Source organism: Zalophus californianus, chromosome 7, assembly GCF_009762305.2.
Source record: "Zalophus californianus isolate mZalCal1 chromosome 7, mZalCal1.pri.v2, whole genome shotgun sequence".
Classification (NCBI taxonomy): domain Eukaryota; kingdom Metazoa; phylum Chordata; class Mammalia; order Carnivora; family Otariidae; genus Zalophus; species Zalophus californianus.
Genome location: NC_045601.1, coordinates 31,129,184 through 31,150,503, shown reverse-complemented (window position 1 = coordinate 31,150,503; position 21,320 = coordinate 31,129,184). Strand labels below are relative to the sequence as shown.

Here is a 21,320-nt window from a genome sequence, read left to right as displayed (position 1 = left end):
GCTTGACCAGAACTCTATAGAAGTTTTCCTAAATGTTTTTATTTGTGAGGTTAATATTTACTGTTCATGGCTGTTGCCACACAAGCTGTAGAGAAGATAGTAGGAGTTGACTGCTGCTGAAGTCATAGTGATACCTGCTCAGTTTCAGATTTAGAAATGGTGGCTATTGTTACAAAGTCAGCTGTTTTGATATTATGATGACCAAGTGGTATAATGAATATGAAAGAGTTTTGAGAATGAGCTTACTGAAAACTAGTCTACTATCCATTAGCATTCAAAGTGTCAGAGCATTGGGTGCCTGGGTGGCTCAGTTGGTTAAGCAACTGCCTTCGGCTCAGGTCATGATCCTGGAGTCCCGGGATCGAGTCCCGCATTGGGCTTCCTGCTCAGCAGGGAGTCTGCTTCTCCCTCTGACCCTCTTCCCTCTCATGCTTTCTATCTCTCATTCTCTCTCTCTCTCAAATAAATAAATAAAAAATCTTTAAAAAAAAAAAAACAAAGTGTCAGAGCATTCAGAATGTTTTAAAGAGAGAGTGATGATTGCTAGAGGGGAGGGGGGATGGGCTAATGGATGATGGTGATTAAGGAGGGTGCTTGTGATGAGCACTGGGTGTTATATGTAAGTGATGAATCACTAAATTCTCGTCCTGAAACCAGTATTATACTATATGTTAACTAACTAGGATTTAAATAAAAAGTTAAAAAAATTTAAAAAAAGAGCGATGAACATCAGTTAATCCAGTGAGTTTTTTTTTTAAATGTAAGAGTTTCTATGGTATTATAGCATCATAGTAACTAATAGGAAAATGTATGAGAATATAGTTAATACCTACATAGTAACCACCTTAAATATCTATTCTTAGAACTAATGTGTAGTGGAGTAGTTTAGGAGAAATTAATTCCAAACGTTCAATTAGACTCAGGCAGTTTTTCTGTCAAATTCAGTCATGTTTTTAAACCACGAATTGGGATGAAACTGTTATTTTCATTCATAATTCATGATAAACTTGGTTAAGAATAATTATGTATCTTGAAAGTTAAATTAAAAAAAGTTATTTTTTTTCTGTGTATTTATAATTACATTACATGTAATGGCCCCCTTTTTGTCTTTTAAAGATTTTATTTGTTAGAGAGAGAGTGTGTGTGCACAAGCAGGGGGAGCACGGGGCAGTGGTGGGGGAGGGTGCTCCATCCCAGGACCCTGGGATCATGACCTAAGCCAAAGGCAGATGCTTAACTGACTGAGCCACCCAGGTACCCTGTAATGGCCCTTGTTTAGTAGTTTTTAGGTAGTCTTATTTCTCATTTTTTTCTCTTTTGGCCAAACTGCCTTTCTGAGGGGAGGTAATCCTTTAAGAGTTTATTTCCTATTATGGAAGAGCAGAAAAAATTAACTAGTCTTCTATATATGTATATACTTTACCATTTTCATTTCCTAGTGAAGAAAAAGGAGGACTTTAATATTCTCATAAAAATCTGTTTTGCAGAAATATCTGCATGTTAAAGTAGGAAAATAAATTTTATAGAAGTAACTTCTTTCCATCCTAATTAAATGCTAGTACCTGATCTAACTGTAAGATAATTTTTGAACTGGAGAAATCATTCGGAAAACTTTCTTAAATATTTCTCACCTTGTCTTAGCCCATACATTTCAGAAGTTGACATAAATCCAGATGCCTCCTGTCCATGTCATGCCAAAAAATCTAAACTGTTTTGAGTAGTTTTCAAAGACACAGGACCCTGTTATGCAGAAGCAGCTGTTTTCTCATTAATACTTATTTCTCGAAGGATGCATTCACTCAAAATGGGGCTCTTTATCACTGGGGTTGTTTGTTTTGTAATTAAGGCAAGAGTAAAGGGGTCTTTTTAATAATTGTGCTTTGGTCACAGATTTTATACTATGGTATGGCTTATTGTTATTCGGGGAACAATAATGTATGTATGATATTTATATAATTTATATTTATCATGTTTTTATTTATATATTATATTTAGGACCAAAAATTGTATGTATGTGTGTGTGTATATACATAATTATGTATATTTTACATATACATCATCAGGCCCAGTTTGCCTGAAGTATTACTAAGTCTTGCTACTATATAATATTTTCCTCTCAATATGGTTTGAATTAAAGCAAATGTTAAAGGTAAAACAAACCCTGAGGTGAACCCCACTGATAACTTCATAGCTTCTGTTGATTTACTGGTCATTTTATTGAAGTTCTTGCTTCAACACAGCAAAAGTCACTGGTCTGAAACTAATTTGATAGTAAGAAACCAAAATGTTTGTACTTAATCCTTTGATCAGAGCCTTCTCTTGAAAGTGGAAGTAGCGTAGTGCACTGGAGGGTACTGGACTTGTATCAAAGGACCCGAATTTGAATTGAGTATTATTATTGTGACCATGAGAAAGTTGCTAAATATCTGAATTTTCAATTATTTTTCTCTGTGAAATTGAGATAATAACTGTCTCACAGGATCAAAGGAGAACATGAGTAGGTGACTTTAAAACCCCCCCCCCTTTTTTTTTTGGACTGGAAAATGCATCTATAGAGTCATACTTCTAAATGAAACAGTGGAAAGGAGTCATCCATTTTCATTTTTTTTTTCAAATATCCTAGTTTTTACCCATTTAAAGTACCACACTTTTTTCTAGTTGAACTATTTTGATTGGGCATTTTTCTAAAAATAATTTCACATATATTTGCTTCTTAAAATGCCCAGATGGTATGGCCTTCTACTGACACATTCATTCATTCAGTCGTTTACAAAATTTTGTAGAGTATCATTCTCAGCTGTGCACTCCACCAAGCCCTGTGTATAAACTGAAGGAAAAACAGACATAGGTCCAGTTTTTGCAGAGTCTATGAGCTAATCGGGAGACAGGCATTAGGTGAAAACAAACAAACACATGCAAATTGCGATTAGTGCTAAGAAGGAAAATGAGAGAGCGCCACAAGAAAGGACAGGGCAAAACTGCTTTAGATTGAGTGATCCAGAAAGGTCTCTCTGAGAAAATGAAGTTTAAGCTGAGATCTCAAGGGTGAGAGGCAGCCAGTCTTAAGAGAATAGGGAGAGAGCATTCTAGGCACTGGAAGCATGAATGAAAGGCCTTGGTAGGAGAAAGGATCTTTTTTGTTTTCGAGAAACTGACAGAAATCCATGGTGGCTGGAATACAGTGTTATGGAGAAGAATTGTCTGACCTGAGATTTAGAGAACTCTATATAGTTTACAAAGTGCATTATAGAAAATAGCTTCAGGCAACCAGTTGAGATACATAAGACATTGTCTTTTTTGTTTGTTTGTTTGACAAATGTAGACACTGTGGGTTAAGGAGGATGACTTTACCCAAGGTTACCTTGCCAGTAGGTTAGATGAGAGCTCCAGCCTCTGACACCTAGCCCTGGGTTCTTTCTGCTGTGAAAATCTCCTGGCTGAACATTTTCGTATTTTCCTGATGCCCAAGGTCATCATTGTGCAATCAGTTAATGAACTGAAACCCTAAGAGGCAGTTGGAGTGTAGAAGGCCAGTTGTTCTTACATAAATGTCTTTTGGATTCTTATATTGGAATCAGTTTTCTGTTTTCTCTACTGTTGGGTTACTCTCTCACTTGATGTCAGCTATTCTTTTTCCTTTTTTTTTTTTTTAAAGATTTTATTTATTTATTTGACAGAGAGAGACACAGAAAGAGAGGAAACACAAGCAGGGGAAGTGGGAGAGGGAGAATCAGGCTTCCCTCGGAGCAGGGAGCCCGGTGCGGGGTTCAATCCCAGGACCCCGGGATCATGACCTAAGCCGAAGGCAGACGCTTAACCAACTGAACCACCCAGGTGCCACTCTTTTTTTTTTTTTTTTTGAGGTGCTGTAATATAGAAATTAGCATATTTAGTCTCTTAGGCATGTGTAAAGTAATATTTAATTGCCTCTGAGTAAGAGTCCATTGGACTGTCCTATTAATAGAGTCCATGAATGCAGGTGTATAGAGTTTGATATTTTTTCTAACCATTAGGAAGCAAAGTCTGACTTTTGTTTGGCCCTTGTTTAGGTCTTATCCTGACAGAAGAAGTTGTGAGGTTGCAGTATTAGATAGTTGAGGCAGGTGTTTGAGAGTGAAACTCTGTATCTCCCAACATTTAGTTGCCTCATTAAACTAGGCAGTGATGTATAATTATTCCTAATTGCTGAGTTGATTTTACCTTGGAAATATTTGCCTATAAAATAAAACACGTTGCTCTGTAGCAAGGGCAGCATGTTTACTGCCCATTATAAAAGATTTGGGCTCCCTAAGCACAGGGTTGCACAACCCATTGCATGTCCTGATGTCATTTCACCCTGTAGAAATTGGAACTCAGGAACTGTCATAAGAAAATGGTGATATTTTGGCTTCTGCTATTGCTGTGAATGTAGAGTCCTTTGAATCTGACCTCGAAGTCTTCTATATTCTGCCAGCATCTGTGAAATTGTGACAGGCTAAATTATTAGCTTGTAAATAGAGTAAAACCACAGACCCTTCACAATTTTTGGCAGTTTTCGTGATGAGGTGTGGGGATAATGATAGAGACATGGCTTTATGAAAGAGAAAGGATAAGGACTTCACGGGCAATCAAAGGGATTTGAGGGAAATCCATGGACACTATTAGTGAACATATATTGACCAACTTGTTTGGTCAACTGGGGAAAAAATGATCCTCAATTTTATTGCCAGTTAATGAGGATGAATTAGTGAGGTGGTTGTAATCCAAGTACCTGGAAGTAGGTTCAGAGTCAGTTGCTGAAAGGTACCCTGGTTGTACCTAACCCTATTCTAGGCATGGGGACTTCCTCATCAATCTGAGGGTCAGTTTCAAATCCACCGCATTGTGACAAGGATTACAATGACCCATCCTGGTCTGGAGGAGACTTCTGACCCTCTCCAGACAACATTTATAATATCACGGGCTAAGCATGAAATGAGGGAAATTTGAAACCATATGGGTAATAGCCAAGCAAATGACTAGAACTTTGGTGGTTCACTTGAAAGATGGTGTGGGGTGTATAATACTTGTTTAAAATGGCAAAACCTGGTCCATTTTATGGCTCATCCGTCTTGCAGTCTGTCATATCAATCTTAGATCCATCAGGAAACAGTGAAAGGTGTTAGAGTTCTTGCAGTGGGTCTGGGCTGCTATAAGGGAAATTTGTCCCTCTTGGGGGGAGATTTCCCAGAAACAAAAAGCTTCCGTGGAGAACCATGGATGTGGTATTGACTAGTCCTGAGGCTCTTGCTGTCCTGGAATGCTGATGAAGATGATCTCTTGGGAAATAAACTGCCCAAACAATCTAGACACATTCTTGCAGTCATCCCCTTTGCCTTGGAAAATTCTCATAATTCTTATGTCAAAACAGGGATAGCACTGTAGAGATGTTATCATAGGGCAGTAAATGCCCTCAGTTAAAAGGGACTCTAAAACAATCTCTCCTATGCAAATCAAGCCTGAGTCCACCAAAGGAAGCAATGCCAGAGCCACAGGTTATGGTTACTAAGTCTAGGGATTCCCCAAACTGAAATAGATGATGTCTATTGTGATGGTGATCTTGCTGCTTAGTACAGAGCAGTGCATGAACTGAACGCATTAAATGTTCATTTGATTGAGTCCTGAGCTTGACCCAATCAAAACTGAAATTAAACACACCTCATTTACTAACATGGAGCTGCTATTCTCTGTGACCCTAGATTCTCTCCCTACTCCTCTACTCCAACTTTAGCTTCCTTAATAAGAAGGACAGTAATGAGGCTGAGTTCTCCCTCTCCTGGAGATCTAAATTGTTATTTACCCATCCAAATGTGGGTAAAAAATATGTAACATGCTAGGAAACTATGGGGAGGGGAGGAACATGAACTTTTATGGAAATGTTAGATACAAGTGCCCAATTTACCAACCTACCCATCCATGGAGAAAAGGGATACCTGAATTCAGGTAATGTGGCTTGAGCAGGGTTTGCAATAGAGGAAGGAAACTAGTGGACTTTTTTGGCAGGTCCCATTGGCCAATTCAATGTCTTCTAGTCGTGGCTTCCATTACTGAATTCTACATGATTATACTGGGAATGCTTAGAAAATCCAGAGGTGATTCTTCTGATCTGGAAGAGCTGCATATGCAGAGGTGCTAAGACTTTTGGGGCCTCACAACCCTAATGACCTCTTTTGAGCTTCAGGTCTCTATGACTTTATTCTTTGGAGGCTCTGGCAAAAGGAAGCAACCTTCATGGGGTGGTACCATTCCTGGTCTCACAACATCCCTGATATGGATGCCAGGTATACTTCTTTTGAGTCAAACTGAATGCCTGGCCCGTGGAGGCCTTGCAACTCTTCAGTCTGATATTCACACTTTGGAGTATATCAGTCCATCCTCAGTGAGTGATGGGATAGGAGGGGCCCAACAAGCCTCCGGTGTCAAATAGAAATGACATGGTCAGTTTTCCAACACCATTTGTTGAAGAGACTGTCTTTTTTCCATTGGGCATTCTTTCCTGCTTTGTCGAAGATTAGTTGACCATAAAGTTGAGGGCTCTGGGCTCTCTATTCTGTTCATTGATCTATGTGTCTGTTTTTGTGCAGTACCATACTGTTTTGATGATTACAGCTTTGTAAAGAGCTTGAAGTCCGGAATTGTGATGCTACCAGCTTTGCTTTTCTTTTTCAATATTCCTCTGGTTATTCAGGGTCTTTTCTGCTTCCATACAAATTTTAGGATTATTTGTTCCATTTCTTTGAAAAAAGTTGATGGCATTTTGATAGGGAAGCGAAAGAAACAGTCAACAAAACCAAAAGACAACCGACAGAATGGGAGAAGATATTTGCAAATGACATATCAGATAAAGGGCTAGTATCCAAAATCTATAAAGAAATTATTAAACTCAACACCCAAAGAACAAATGATCCAATCAAGAAATGAGCAGAAGACATGAACAGACATTTTTCCAAAGTAGACATCCAAATGGCCAACAGACACATGAAAATGTGCTCAGTGTCGCTCTGCATCAGAGAAATCCAAATCAAAACCTCAGTGAGATATCACCTCACACCAGTCAGAACGGCTAAAATTAGCAAGTCAGGAAATGACAGATGTTGGCGGGGGTGTGGAGAAAGGGGAACCCTCCTACACTGTTGGTGGGAATGCAAGCTGGTGCAGCCCCTCTGGAAAACAGTATGGAGGTTCCTCAAAAAGTTGAAAATAGAACTACCATACAATCCAGCAATTGCACTACTGGGTATTTACTGCAAAGATACAATGTAGGGATCCGAAGGGGTACGTGCACCCCGATGTTTATAACAGCAATGTCCACAATAGCCAAACTGTGGAAAGAGCCAAGATGTCCATTGACAGATGAATGGATAAAGAAGAGGTGGTATATATATACAATGGAATATTATGCAGCCATCAAAAGGAAAGAAATCTTACCATTTGCAATGACGTGGATGGAGGGTATTATGGAGGGTATTATGCTGAGCAAAGTAAAATAAGTCAATCAGAAAAAGACATGTATCATATGACCTCACTGATATGAGGAATTCTTAATCTCAGGAAACAAACTGAGGGTTGCTGGAGTGGTGGGGGGTGGGAGGGATGGGGCGACTGGGTGACAGACACTGGGGAGGGTATGCACTATGGTGAGCGCTGTGAATTGTGTAAGACTTGAATCACAGACCTGTACCTCTGAAACAATACATTGTATGTTGAAAATAGAAGAAGAAGAAGATAGCAGGAGGGGAAGAATGAAGGGGGGAAATCGGAGGGGGAGACGAACCATGAGAGACTATGGACTCTGAAAAACAAACTGAGGGTTCTTGAGGGGAGGGGGTGGGGGGATGGGTTAGCCTGGTGATGGGTATTAAGGAGGGCACCTTCTGCATGGAGCACTGGGTGTTATACGCAAACAAGGAATCATGGAACACTACATCAAAAACTATAAAAAAAAAAAGAAATGACATGGTCAGGAATGCAAGCAGCCTGACACCAGCAGCATCTTAACTTCACATGAAAAAGTGTCAACTCTCCCTTTAGGGAAAACTTTATCTCCTGACTCCCAGGAGGTTCCTTTAAATTCCTGGGCCCTGGTCACTGATGGATTAGCTAAATTGAAACCTAATTCAGTTAGGTTTGGGCTGCTGTGAGCTAAGGCTCAGCATCAGCTATGCAGAAAATGGATATTGTCTCTGCTCAGTGTGCAGAATTCAAGGCAGTTCTTTCCGTGCTGGCCAATACTCCGTTTGATGAATCTTGTTACATATTTACTGTCTCTGGGCGTGTTGCCAGTGATGTATTTTTTTGGTTTGCCACTTGAAAAACTACCAACTGGCAGATTAAAAACATCCCTCTGGGGCGGGGGGGGCACAAGCTATGGAAATGGTTATGCTGTCAGGGTCATTCATGAAGATGTTTATGGTAAGGGCCTGTTCTCTGATAAGAACCAATTGGAATCAAGCTGCTGGTTCAGTTTTCACCCAGACTTCTGCGGTTGCTACCTGGATTCATTACTGGACAGGACATGCAGCAGACCCACAATCAAAGACTGAGCAGGAGGTAAAGCACTTTGTTTCCATGTGGAGTGACTGGCATAGAAAACTGATGACTCATGCTAACAGTTGACCTGTTTGTCTCAGTGAGTGGGCCGGGGGTGGGGAGAGACATAGTTTCTAGTGGTTTATTCCTGCCATTCCTGACAAATTGACTGCATTGGACCCCCTCTTGGGACATCGATGGTACCTCACTGCTGTTGACAGTTTTCCAGGTTATGGTTTTGCTGGTCTATTCCAGTCAGCCAACCCACTGTGACCCTCGAGATTAATCTAGATAAGTCTGACAGTGGTGCACCTTCTGTCAGAGAAGCCAGGGCTGATTGGGAAGGTATTCAGTGGCCCTTCTGTGCTCCCTGTCATCCACAGCATTTTGTGTGATAGAATATTGGAACAGCCTCCTTAAAATCAACTCTAAAGATTTGTAACTCTGCCTCTCTGACTTCCTCTGGTCCACATACATTGGTAAGACACTTTGGGTACTGAATCCAGCTGGCCCCAGTTTCGAATCATCTCTTGACCACTTCCTGAGTTATGATGAGGACAGAAGGGATGAGAGGTTATACCATATTTTATATTTTGAAGATTTAGGATATCATCCTGACGTTTCCTAGATGTGATGAGTCTTTCCTTCGCCTAATAGCTACCCCAGATCATCCTGTTTGGTATACCCTCTGGCTGGCAGCCTGGTCAAAAAGGAGAAGAGAGGATTCAAACTTATATTGGTTCCGCCACTTGAAATGTCTTGTTTTTTGAATTGTCCTGGATCATAATGATATTGATCACTTGATTGAGTAAAATGCTTGTTGATTCTTCCTAGATATTGATACCTCCCTTGATGGCCTGAGTAAATTTTATAAAAATAGCCTTGGTCCTCTTGCTCTTGGCCTTTCTGGATGAAAGGTCTGTGTAAGTAGGGGATGATTAGAAAAAGGTGAAGTATAGCTACTGGAATAGGACTCGATTTCGTGGTGATAGGGGAAGGGCAATGACTGAATCTGTGGTTAGAAAACATTAGACCTGGGAGGTACAGTGATCCAGTAAACGTTAATGATGTTATTGATCTTTCATAGCCGTTCTTGGAACCTTCTTCTTGAAGGAAACTGCCCTAATGTGGCTCTCCCATACTGTTAGAAGCACCTTAAATTTAAGTGGCTTTTGGCTCTGCTATCCCCTGGTAGATGGCTCTGCCATGACTTGAGCACCATTTCCTCTTACCTGACCAAGGAGTCTATCGACAACAGCAGAAGGTGGCCCAGCTCCTCCACCTCTCATGCAAAAAGCATATGAACAGATTTAGATGTCTTTCTTCCCCATAATTTCCGTGGCTGTTATTCATTCTATGTGACAAATAAATGCCACTAGTTGGTGGTATGGACTGGTGCAGATTGAACTGACTGGTCCCCCAAATTAGACTCAATTATTGGAGCTGAACTGGGAATCATAAGGCCTACTAACTGACCTAGAAGCCACATTGGAGGCACCATCTGCATGTGTCTCCCCAGCTGATGTTGATCCTACTTGTGGGGCCCTAAATGTCATAAAAACCACTTTCTGGGGACTTTATGTACTCTTAGAACTGTACTTGTTTAGAAGACTTCTTAGGGATGTCATAAGAGACATTCAGGTATTCAGGACTGTAGATCATACACTTGCCAAGTGTGGAGCTCCTCTTGGTCACTCAGGGAAGCTACTCTTGGTCACTCAGGGAAGTTTTATGGAGGAGTAATTGACTCATTATTATGTGTGCCCTGTGGACCATTATTTCTGTCTCCAATTAGAAAAGGTGGTATGAAATTTGTTCCTGATTTTAGCTGAAGTGATCAGTAATACCACCTTGATCCTGGTGGTATTCAGCCCAGGCTCAAATCACTGGCCAGGGTTGTTAAGGATGTTAAGAATTCCCTTCCAAAATGAAGGGGGGGACATCGGAGGGAAAGATGAACCATGAGAGAGTATGGACTCTGAGAAACAAACTGAGGGTTTTAGAGGGGAGGGGGGTGGGGGGATGGGTTAGCCTGGTGATGGGTATTAAGGAGGGCACGTACTGCATGGAGCACTGGGTGTTGTACGAAAACAATGAATCATAGATCACCATATCAAAAACTAATGATGTAGTGTATGGTGACTAACATAACATAATAAAATAAAATTTAAAAAAAGGATGTTAAGAATTGCCCTAAATTTCCTCGTGTGGGGCTCATTGATATCTGAAGACTAGGTGGAAAGGTCAATTCAGAAACTTAAAAATAAAGCCACTTTAAGTCAACTTAAAGTTGACTTTAATGGTTTATGAGATTTTTCAGCTGATTTGGCCTAGTACTCTGGGGGACAAGGTTGAGGTTAATCCTTCAGGTTGGTCTAATTCTGCTGCATAGATGAATTTAGATATAGAGTTTGAGGAAAAGGAGGACCCAGTGACTCTAGTTTCTGGCTTTATTTATATGGAAAATATTGGACAGTAAAGATAGGATTAGTGGAGTAGTAAAGAGCCTAGCATTGGACATATTAAAGTTTGATATGGCTGTGAGATATTTATACAGAGACATAAATTAGGAGAATGTGAGACTTTGGAACCCAGACGATGGATCTCAGGAGGTGATGAAAATTTGGGAATCTACAGCATACAGATGGCATTTAAGACTTGACAATACATGAATTTTATAGGGAGGAAGTACAGAATTTGAGTGGTTCAGGGAAAATCATGCATTTTGCCAGTAGCCCCGCCTCCACTTGACCAGCTTCACTCCTCCAAATTACCCACTTGGCTCCTGAATATACTTGAGTTTGACAACATTACCAGAAAAAGAAGAAAGATTAATCAAATGGCACATGTAATTACTGCTTTGATTACTGGTGTCCTACAATGGCATGGGCATAATTTGCTTAAATGTTTATTTTAAAATAGGCTCTTAGATATTGGATTTTATATTCTAATATAGATACCACATCAGTGACCTCGCTAAGGAGGTGGTTGTAGTTTGTGGTAGTTGTTTAGTTTTGATTCCATAGGGGCTTTTCCAGACCAGCAATTTAGGAGTTTATTGTACCTACAGACATTTTAAATTGTTTTTCTTTCCCTTTCTATGATATTTTAGTTGTTGTCAGAATTATGTGCTTGTACTTTTAGTGTTCTTTTGTTTTCCCATGTTGGCTCTGCTTTATCTCTTGATTTTTAATATCTTTCCTTGGAACTTATTATAAAGCTGTCTTAATATTAAAGCAGACGTTAATGAAAAGTGACAAGAAATGCTATAAAAGAACCTGGAGCTATTTTTTAACTTTGGAGATGGTAGGTGCTTGATAGATGACTAGACAGTATACAAAAAATGATGCCATGGGGTGGGGAAGAAAGGAAGAATAGGGAGCCCCAAAGCACCGACCTTTTGTTAAGACTTTATGGAGAGTGAGCATTTAGTGTGAATTGGAAGGATGCACTCCTAAAACTGCAGTACCTGGTTTATTTTCTTGATTTAAAAAAAATTATGTGAGGGGTATCTGCGTGGCTCAGTTGGTTGAGCCATCGAGCTTCTGATTTCAGCTCAGGTCATGATCTCAGGGTCATGGGATTGAGCCCTGCATCTGCTATGCCCTTGGCATGGAGTCTGCTGGAGATTCTCTGTCTCCCCCTCCTCTTCTGCCCCTGCCTCTTCTCCACCCGCCCCACCCCGTGCTCTCTCTCTCAAATAAATAAATAAATCTTTAAGAAAATTATATGATTTCTACGAAAGCTTAGAGGTGTTATGATTGACTGAAGTTCATCCCCCGTTGCCTGTTACTTTGAAGGGTATTCATGCCTGTAACAAGTACCAGCGCAGTAGCACTGTGCTGGTCGCAGCTGGAATGCATCGACTTTCCGCAGGTCGTAGTAGTTTCACTCCTGTCAGAATGTGGGGCAGGTCCTCACGGACTGCAAGTAAATCACTGAAAGGTAGTTTTTGGAAGTCAAAGTGTTATTTTCAATATTTTAAAATAAAAGGGAAATGAAGCATTTTACCCACAATACGGCTCTACTGGCTTTTAAATGTATCTAGTTCCTTCGTTGGCTATTTTATTAACTCAGTTGAACCTGAGTTAATTATTTCATAATAATTAGCATTGACTGACAGCTATCTGCTTGATTTTAAGTGTGGGTAATGGAAACAATTATTGTTAAATGAAACATATTTGATAGATAAAGTCTCAAATATATGTGGATATATGTGGTTTGCATTGAAGAAATAAATACTATACTATTGACACTCTGGAGTGGAAACCTTTGTTTCATAGGAGGGGAAAGAGATACTTAGAAGTTTATTGGGGCTCCTGGGGGGCTCAGTCCATTGAGCATCGGACTCTTGATTTTGGCTCAGATCATGATCTCCGGGTCCTTGGATCGAGCCCTGAGTCAGTCTCAGCGTTCAGCGGGGAGTCTGCTTGAGATTCTCTCCCTTTCCTTCTGCCCCGCCCCCCCCGCCCCAGCCCATGTGCCCCCTCTCTCTCTCAAATAAATAAATAATTTTTTTTTTAAAGAAAGAACAGTTTATCTCTTTGTTCCTGTTCATGTAATTAATTGGTAGCAGTACTTTGGGGCTGGGAGAGCATCTCAACAATCTATTCATAAATATTATTTAAAAATCAATATAATTTTCCTCCTTAGTTTAAACAATGTGAAGTAATGGTACACCAATTACTTTTATGATTCTAGGAGCACGTTGAAGACCTAATGTAAGCTGAGATAAAGGTTATATTTTTCACCAGAAAGACTAGTTATTTGTACTCTTAAAGAGTTGTAACTACCAATGACATTTGTTTTCATGTTCGTAGTTCCCTTATTTACAAAGTTTTCATCACACATTGCTCACTGACCCCCACACCCAGATTGGGGAAGAAGATTACCATCTAGCCAGCCTTCTTTAATTCATGAAGAACTTATTTTGTCGTCAGGGTTTTAGGTACGGCTCATCATGTCTCTAATGTAACAGGAACAGAGGTAGATTTTACTTCAATGAATGTGTCTTGAGCTCTTCCGCATTTAGAAAATATTGAATGACTTACAGTCCCTGAAGAAAGTAGCCATTTCCAAAAGATTTCTGTTGACATTAAAAACTCTAATGTATACCACAGTTCTCAAGAAGCTCTAACTACTTAAGCTTTGGCTGCAAAGATGACATTCCTCTCAGTCATCCAGCCATACTAGGAACAAAGCACTGGATCTGTCAAAATGAGGCCTCTCAAATAATTGATCAGCACATTTTATTAACTCTGATAGAGCCAGACAACTCTCTGTCAAGAAAGTATTGCAGTGGCATCCAAACCTGGGCTGAGAAGTGCTGCAGGTAGATTGTTTACACTTATCCAGTTTCCCAGCGCAGCAAGCAGCCAGCATTATGGGAAGACAGCGCCGTCTTCAGTCCCCAGGGCACTGGGTTCTCTGGAGTGCCGACCAAACCTGAAGTAGGAGATGGCTTTTCACGCAGTTCCTCCCTGGAAAATGAAAACGACTCCCCAAAAACACATGCCACAGATCACTCCCGTTGAGCTCTGTTTACCCCTTGGCTATTGGTCTTTATTTTGAAAGCTTTGCCTCTCTGTGCCATTTAGAGAGCAAGAAAAGTGTAAGAAATCATCCCAGAATTATGTAGACAAATTGAAGGCAGTAATTCCCATAATGTCTGTAAAGGCTACATTGAAATATTGTAGTAGGAACTTATCAAATGAGCTTAGTCTTTTGAGATCTGCAGGACACACTTTTAAAGGGCGAAGGAATAAAACTTTCATATTACTGTTTTCTCTAAAGAAAACAATTCTTTTTTTTATAAATTGGAAAGAAGGGGAACTTCAGTGTCAGAGAAGGGACTTAATTTGCATTATCCTTATCTCTTGAATTTAGCTCTTTGTTTTCATTTTATTAGAACTTAACATACCTCTTTTCTTCCTTGGTATACATAAAAGGCTTTGTTTTAGAGAACATTTTACATAAAATGATAACCTCTGTGCAAATATTTATAATTGTGATCATCCCTTCCTCTGCCTCAAATAAAATTACATAAAAAATGAATAAATAAAAATGCCTGTAATTATCTTCCCACTTTGTCAGCATACCTGTGTGTGTGCTTAAGGGAAGAAGAAAATGTTGTCCTTAATGGAGAAATGTAATAATGAAAGTAAAATTTTGCAGGACTTCTTCCTCAACCAAAAAAAAAAAAAAAAAAGCAAAAACCCTAAAAGGAACAAAAACCAAAATGCTGGTTTGGGACATCGAGTGACAATCCTCATGCAATCCTTATTTAAATGAGTACCAATCCTTAACTTGTCAAGAGGTATTTTTTCTACAGAAATGTTTTGCTTTAAAAGAAATTAAAGTAAAATTTAATTTTAGAAAATTTAATGTAGGGATTTAACTCTTCAAGTAACTAGAACAGTGGGTTGTGAGGACAGCAGGTTAGTAGTTTAGAAGTCAGGATAAAGGCAGTCCGTTTCCTGTATGCCCACTGAAAGACAGGTGCTGTTGATGGGGGTGACCTCTGATGGCAAGTCATCTTACTATAAACAGAAGGGCATAGAAAGCCATTGGCTGGAGCCAAGAGTGTTTACTCTCCAGGTGTCCTCCTAGTTAACCTAAATAACTATACAGCTTCTGGAGCCAGAAGGTTCATGCCAGAGCAAGGTGTTTTTAAGGCTACCTGGATGTTGGTTAGAGACTATAAACCTTTCAGAGTACTGTGTAATCCTCGAACCGGGTTTCATTCTACTCATACTGGAGAGTGGAATTTATTGGCTGTTGAACTTCACACACACACACACACACACACACACACACACACACACACACACACCTTACTTCCAAATAAAACTGGAATTAGTTTCAGGTTTTGGGACTTTAAATGAGGTAAGTTGTATTTAGCTTTTGACTGAAACATTATAATGACTGTTATATGATGTGATGGGTCATACGTTTAAATATAGGCAATTCTAACTCAAGAGAAAAATGTTAACTAAAATAATTTGTTTGGATTTTTCTCAGTTTTAGTCTAAGGACGATAGAAGAAATATGTACATAAAATTGAGCAAATGGGTCAGTATAGAGAAAATCTCCAATCTGCCCATGCTGAAACTTGTAAATGCATTTTGTTTTTACTTCATAAAACATAATTGCATTATGTTAATGCTAGGAGAAATGCAGGTGAAGCAATAATTGATAATAAATAGATTACATTTCACTAGAAAATATTAGTAGTTGACTTCAAGGAGTTTTCCTTGATAGCTGCATGCTGTAGGATTTTAAAAAAATAATACCATCTATTTAAATGAAAGACTTTATTTCTGGATACTTTTTGTTTTGAAATTTTGTGCTAAATTTGGATTTTTCATTGGATTTCAAATGTAGTCATTTCAATGATAAGTGTTTATATATTTTTTTAAGAGAACAAATGTTTCCTTATTTTTATGGGATTTTTCCCCTGAAATGCTAATAGTAAAATCAAGTTTAACTTCTTTAAAAAAAATTCTTAACTTTCTAGTTGGTTTTACCTTCAGATGGATGTGCAGTTGAGTGGTACTTTGATTGAGAACCTTGATGTAGAAGTCTTTGATATGCTTTGGTTTAGATTATTTAAATATATTTTTGTATCTTTGAATCTCATGAAGAAAGAGTGTGAATTGATGCTTTGCTGCATCAAGGGGCTAAGATGAGGCAAATTGTCAATAATTTCAGTATCTAAAAGATTTCTTTCATTCAAGACAGCTGAGGAAAACTTTGCTCTCTTAGTACTGTTTTATTATTCTTGTGAGAAAAACACAATTCAGGAGGAGAAAATACCCTCTAATTCTAAATGTCTGTGACCACTGATTTACTGCCAGAGTTAGATTGTTTAGGGAACCTGTTTGAAGAGAGAGAGGATGAATTATCACAGCCAATAAGTTTTCCAGTTTGGTTTCCAGGGTCTACTGAGCATCAGTCAGCACTATCCGGTTTCCTGCTCCTTTCCTTGATTGCAGTTATGATTTTCTGAAATCCTGTCTAATTGAACAATGATGTTGCACTACCTTATTTTGCTTTTTGAGTGTTTGTTTTTTCACCGAAAGTTTTCTAAACTACAAAAATATTACTTATCAAAAATGGCAACAGAAGCAAATACCAATAACCTATAATACTTTGTGTTATAACTTAGGGAGAGGGAGGGAGAGAGAGAGAGGGAGGGAGGAAGAGAGGAGAGAGAAAGGGAGAGAGAGGGAAGGAGGGAGGGGGAAGGGAGGAAAAGGAAAACAGAGAAAAGTCAATTTTTAAAATCTCTACTTTGATTTTTCTCTTTCTTCCTCTAAGTTCTTAAAAATTACTCGTTAGAATTTTCAAAATTGTATGATCTGACTTTTCGAGCTCGCAGCCACCCGCAGAAGGAAGGTGATTGTGTGTGTCAGGGGGCAGTCTTACATTTTGCTTTGGGGAAATGGTGCAAGCCAATTTTGAAGGTAATGCAGCTGTTGAAGAAATACAAAAGCCAGATGACTTAAGTGTGTATTGAGGAAACCAGGATAAATTGTCCTTAGAACCTGCTCTCACAAAGCCATTTTAATTGAGGTCAAAGAGGAAAAAATCGTAAGTATATTTCAATTATTTATTAGGTTTACCTAGAATGAGACCTTCACTACAGATAGACCTAATTTATAATTCTTTTACTCTTTAACCCTTGAGTTTAACCACTGTGTGGATCCATTTTACTTTGAGACTGCAGAGGGTACTTCATTCCTTATGATAGATAAATATTTAGGGCCACAAAAACTGTGAAATTACCTAAGTCTTACTTCCATGTAAGGAATCAACTTCTATATTTAAAAAAGGCTTATAATAAATTGCTTAGTTTTTACTTGAACTTATACAGTTAATAGGAATATTTCTTCTTATCACATATCACATTTGTATGTGTGAAATGTTTCGTGTAAAACTGTTTTGTCATATGCTCTTAGCTTGCAAGTAATTCAAAATGTTAATTTAATTTGATAGAAAAATCTCAGACAGCAATCTTATAATTTGTGTTTTTTAGTGTGTAAATTATGTCACTATCTGTGTTTTATTAACTCTGCTAATGAGGAATTTCATTTTAGGATTAAAACTTAAAGAAAGGTGATTTATAAGCTTTTTATAACAATGGTTTGCAAGATCGATGTAATATAAAACTATTTTAGATTTTAAAAGCTGAAAAGTGTTGCTAAAATTATAAAAAATGTATGATTAAAATGAATAATGCTACAAATATAATTTTTTCTATTGTATATAGTTTAGTTAAAAAATAAAGAACTTGATGCCGACACCCCAGGATTTTCTCTTTATAAAAGTTGTCATTTTGATGGGAGATCAAGAATTTAAAATTTACAAAATTTGGAAATACAGCTCTTTGTATACTTTTTTAAAGTCAATGTAAAAGTGCCAGAAGTATTTACATCATATGTAAATTAATCTTCAGATTAATCTACAGATATATGCCATTCAATTTAAAATCGCCTTTAACATTTTATTGTTTATAGTCTATCCATCAATTTGTTTTAAAGTGAAAGGATTTCTTAATTTTCCTTAAGTTACTATGATACCTTTGGACATATTAGGAGAGTTTTTATATGTTAACTGAAAGTATCTTTTAGAGTTTATATATATGGTTCAAACCAAGAGATTTTAACAGAAGCTTTTACTAAAATTATTACACGTAAATTCTATAATTATATATTAATAAACCTGATTATCTCTATATTCGTTATCATTCAAATTGAAAAGGTCAGTTATCAGTTATACTTAATAGACAAATGATGTTAGGAATACTAGAGTATGTTACAGAATGATTGATATTTATGCTGCAAAACAAATGATAGCTAATCTATGCCTGTGGCCAAATTCTTTTGAAGTTTCATGGCTAAGATGAGCTGAGTTTGTTAAGTGGTAGAAGGCTGCGCTGTCTGGGGGCCTGTTGTGCTTGGCAGGTCATGATAAATGGGGAAGTTTTTCTTAACCTTGTGGCCAAAACATTCCAATATCTAAGAAAAAGGGGGGAGAACCCCAGAAAGATACAGAAGACATTGCCAAAAACATTAGCAAGACTTCTCTGTTTAAGGGAATAGGGTCAATTCTTAAGATTATTTTTAAAGCATTATTTGTGTGAATTCATAAATCTTTGCTTGAATGGAGGGAAATTTAAACTAAAAGATTTTTATACTTAAGATTGGTAGAATTATTCTTTCCTGGTACACTGAGAAAATGTATAGTAGAGTCAGCAATTTGAATTTAATTGCAGTGGCTTCTACCAAATTAACATTATGCTCCTTAAGTACTAGTTCTTGGTTTAGAATTGAATATTCCACTTTTTTCTTTTGTTGTTTTAATACTGTCTGCTTTGTGATACTCAGGACAAGAAACATGTAAACACAATGTATAAATGAGATCAAGATTTATGGGTAAATATCTCTTAGGTTTTTATAGTACACATTTGCGAGACAAAAAAAATCCTTTTAAGACTTATCTATCATATTTAGACAGAGTATCATGGTTGAACAATCTAGTCTCGTTTCCAAACTTGGAAGGAAAAAAAAAAAACCTTTCATATGTGCTGTAACATGATATGTTAAGGCATCTTATAGTTCCTTTTGTGGCATTTTAAGTACTATGTTACCTTTGATATAGTCCCTGTTGGGTAATAATGAAAAAACATACCATTAGAAGGAGTTTGAAATTTTCCTGGATATTTCATATAGTGTATGTGGAGTTTATGGCAGGTGACAAAGGACTCTGGCATAATTAAGGAGAAAATGTGCTTCCAAATTCTAAAAGCTTATGAGGTTTGACGTTTGATTTAATACTTATATGCTGTACATATATAATTATGCTTTGCTTCCCTGAGTCATTGTTACTAAGTTACATTTTAAATATATCCAACCTTGCAATGAACTCTCAAATAATGTGAACGCTGTTGTGACAGTTGTAGTTGATGAAGAGTTATAGCCTATAGGATTTTTTACTTTTAAAATATAATTCCTCCCCAGTGGGTGATTTTGTATAACCTCCCTCCCCCAAACCTGGGTCCTGGAAGGCCCCCTGCTTTCAAGGCCAGAAATCAAGTAAGATCTTGCCCATGACAGTCCAATACTAGAGGGGTAAAATAATTTCTACTTCAAGTTTTTGGTTGTGGATTTTTACTTATTAGTGCTCTAACCCTACTGTTCTTAGTATATATGTTTATTTTGTTTACTGTTGTAGTTAAAAACGGAGTATTCAATTGTATCTTTGTATTTTTTCTATGTATAGCAGTTAAAGAAAGGATATGGCAATTTTTCTATGAACTGAAATGGATGCAGATTTCTAGTTATATTGTAGAATTTCTTCACTTTTATAATAAATGAATAACTTGGGCTTTGGGAAAATGATACTTGGTGTTGCAGGGGAGAAGCTTGGGGAAACAATGTTAAAGAGGTTGAAAAGAATATACTGAGTAAAGGGAAGAGTAAAGAAACGTTCTGAACTTCATGAGAAGGATTTCAGAAATGTATGCATTTTAGAACTGCAAGATTTTTGTTTCTAAGAAAGAATGACACTTTATAAAAGTAGATTTAGATTATTTAGTAATTAGATTTTTGTAAAGTCTGTCCCCAAGACCTTAATTTTTTGACTACCATCTGGCACAATGGCATTTTATTTTACATTACTCATTTTATTTTGAGAAGTCTCTCAGTTTGTATGGGCATATTAAAACAGTGACACATTTTTAAAAAACTCTACATGACAACCTTTGTATTCCAAAGATGTTTTTATGCCTTAAGTTTTTAGAAGTCAAGAAAGGAATTGTAGCACATAGAAAAATGTAAAACAGGTCTTGTTGAGGAATGTGGAGACATTTTAGTTGAAGCCAGTTTAGATAGTGACTAAGTTTGTATTTGTTTGGGGCTACTAGCAGAATAGTAATTCTGTGCTGATCTTCTCAACATAAATTATAATTACTTGGTTGCACAAATAATCATAGACTATCTCCTTAAAGTATACATCCTATGCTAAGTTCTAGAGTGGTATTAACTTGTAAATATCGTATTTACAAAAGGAACATATATTCTATTTGACTATTCCAAGTAAATAAATACTAGAATAATTTTTGGCAAAAGCCTCCATAGTAAAAATTATGTATTTTGTTGAATATTCTAACTATTATTATTTTGACTCAATTTTTAAAAATTAATTCTCACACCTAGTTTTATATTTTCTTAGTTATGTTACTATATACATTCTGAAGTAAAAAAGGACATATTTTAATTCATATTTATTTAATGCTATTAACCTGAGAACAAGATGATCTGAGGAAGCCCATGAAAGTATCAGCTGGTTCAACTAATTGTAAAATATTAAATGTTTTTAAAAGGGTCATCTAATTAAAATGTATTTAATGAGAGCATAAGTTATATTCCTAGAATACAGCTGGAATAATTACAAGAAAATACTTTTTCATTCCATTATGTAATTTGGAATTCAGATATGGCCAACTTTCTGAAGTATTAGAAAATGTGAGAAATGTCACAACAATTGATATTTCAGGCAGTCTCTTATTTTCACTAAGTCAGAACCTAAAGGTAACTGAAGTTACATACCTATTCTGCTTTATTGGGCAATTATTTATAACTTTATCCAATCCAGTCATAAAATACATTTTATAACATGGATGCCAATATAAGATGCTAGGCACTGACATGTTACAATATTTGTATAAATATTGTTTATTCAGTAAGATTTGCATTTTATTCACATTTGAA

General features: G+C 37.4%; 1 protein-coding gene across 15 annotated transcripts in view; it reads left to right on the top strand.

Moving 5' to 3' along the window:
- Window positions 1-21,320, top strand: part of EYA4 (EYA transcriptional coactivator and phosphatase 4) — a 270,841-nt gene that overhangs the window by 109,229 nt on the left and 140,292 nt on the right. The window contains exon 1 of one of the 15 annotated variants that reach the window (XM_027603541.2): window positions 17,089-17,139. The exons of the other annotated variants lie outside the window; for them this stretch is intronic. The gene's annotated coding sequence lies outside the window, so the exon portion shown is untranslated. Of the gene's footprint in view, window positions 1-17,088; window positions 17,140-21,320 lie in introns of those variants that run through there. 15 annotated transcript variants of the gene reach the window in all.